This window comes from Myotis lucifugus, unplaced genomic scaffold (genome assembly GCF_000147115.1).
Source record: "Myotis lucifugus unplaced genomic scaffold, Myoluc2.0 scaffold_1169, whole genome shotgun sequence".
In the NCBI taxonomy this organism is placed as follows: Eukaryota; Metazoa; Chordata; class Mammalia; order Chiroptera; family Vespertilionidae; genus Myotis; species Myotis lucifugus.
In genome coordinates, this window is record NW_005872217.1 from 11,649 (window position 1) to 13,833 (window position 2,185).

Sequence of the window (2,185 nt, forward strand, 5' to 3'; positions counted from 1 at the left end):
GTCTGCCTCTGGCAGGGCAGAGCGGGTCCGGGTCCCTGTGTCAGGGAGGGAAGTGCCCAGCTCTGGGGTGAGGCCTAGGACACCCCAACAGGAAGCTCTGGGGGAGAGAATGGGGCCAGGCTAGAAGGGGAACTTGGCCTCCACAGGACGTAGGGGGGTGTGGCTGAGAAATCATTCTGTCTCCCTCCCCCACCCTACTCAACCCTGCAGGTGGATATGCTGAGGCCCCCAGAGGTTGAGAGGCATGTCCAGACATGAATCTGAAAGTGATCACTTTGCAGATGATGTGTAAGTGGAGAGGGAGGTCACCCAGGGGGACACTGGGGTCAGAGCTGGACTTGGGGGAGACCCACCCTTGAGCTGAAACCACTGATGGGTCTGGAAAAGGATAACTTTACATTTTCTTTAGACAACTCAAGTGCCTGCAAGAGGAAAAGGAATTCAGACTCAACTCCAGTTGGGGGGTGGAACCCCAGCAAAAAGTTGAGCATTCAAGCCCTTTGCTCTGAGATTTGTGGGGACTTGGGAAGCACACGTGTGGGTCTTCCAGGGTCTGAGGGACCTGGGACAGTGACAGCACACAGGCCCCATCAGAAGGCGATGTGTGAAGGGAGATCTCACCCCATTCGGGGACCCAGAGGCAGGGCCTCAGCACATCAGCAAATTCGCCACCTACAGCTCAGGAAGCTCCACCTTCAGGCCCCTCACGTGCTCCCTCCCTTTTCAAAGCCCATCAAGTGCTCGAGTGATGCGTGGACATAACCTGCAAACCTACTGCTTTTTTCTGAAAGAAAGAAACTTGATCAATGTTTTCCCAAATATGACAGCGATGTGAAACTTCAGACATTCCCAGTAACAAATTGTGTGATTGAAAGAAATGTTTCTTTAATTGTACAGGAGGAAAAGAAATGTCAGTCAGCCATGCTGAAGGGAACACTGAATTCTCTCTCTATTTTCTGTCTTATCTATAGATATAAAAGGCTAATATGCAGAGTTTCCCCTTGGGAGTTTGATCGCTCAAAATGATGTGCACTGACCACCAGGAGTGACGTGAAACACAGGAAGTCCCTGGCTAGCAGCCAGAAGGCCCTAATCAGCCCTGACCACTGGCCAGGTCTAAGGACCCTACATGTGCATGAATTTCATGCTCTGGGCCTCTGGTGTAAATATAATATTCTAGTAGTTAATACTTAATATAATGTTAACATTTATTACTATGTGACAGAATTAGTCTCCTATAAAGAGGCAATCAAAGGGTATTGGTTAAAAACTGTGGAGCAGGGGTCCTCAAAGTACGGCCCGCGGGCCACATGCGGCCCACCGAAAACATTTATCCAGCCCGCCGGGTGTTTTTGCCGCCGCTGCCTGTCCTGCTTAGCAGCCGACTCTTCCCGGGCCCGCAGTGCGCATGTGTGGAATGTCTGAGGGACAGTGAACTGGCCCCCTGTTTAAAAAGTTTGAGGACCTCTGCTGTGGAGCTTGGCCAAGTGGCTCAGTTGGCTGGAGCATCATGCCTTACACCAGAAAGTTGTAGGTTAAATTCCTGGGGTCACGGCACATACCTAGGTGGTAGGTCCCATCCCCTGTATGGGCATGTAGGAGGCAACCGATTGAGGTAACTCTCCCACATATTATCTCTCTCTCTCTCTCAGGGCTCAGGATTGGAGCAATGGCCTATATCAACACTTCTATCTGGGAGAAAGCTGCTCCTCCCGCTCTATCCTAGATTCCAGATAAGTTGGTTCCTCCCTAAATGTCCCAGGTTTCTTTTAAGCTGCGGCCCAAGTGCTAGGGCTCAGAGAGAGTGAGTCTGAGTAAGACCCTGCTCAGGCCCTTTAAAAGGAGCTGCCTGGGGCTCCAGCAGCCTCTGTGTCACTCAGCCACAATCCCCGCTGGTTTTCTGAGCCAGAAGTTGTGCAGACTTGAAACCCTTGCTCCTCAGGGAAACCTCCACAGTCAAGATATCCCTCCTGATCTTCAACCAACACGTGTGGGTGTGAGATCAGCTGGTCCTGAGAGTCTTCCCTGCATCACTTCCCCTCCTACCAGTGTCAATGTGCATCTTCTTCAATTCCCTAGTTGTAGGAATTCCTTTCAGCTAGATTTCAGGTGGTTCTGGATGATGATTGTTCTGTATTTTAGTTGTAATTTCTCTGTTGTTGTGGGAGGAGGCGAGTTTACCTAT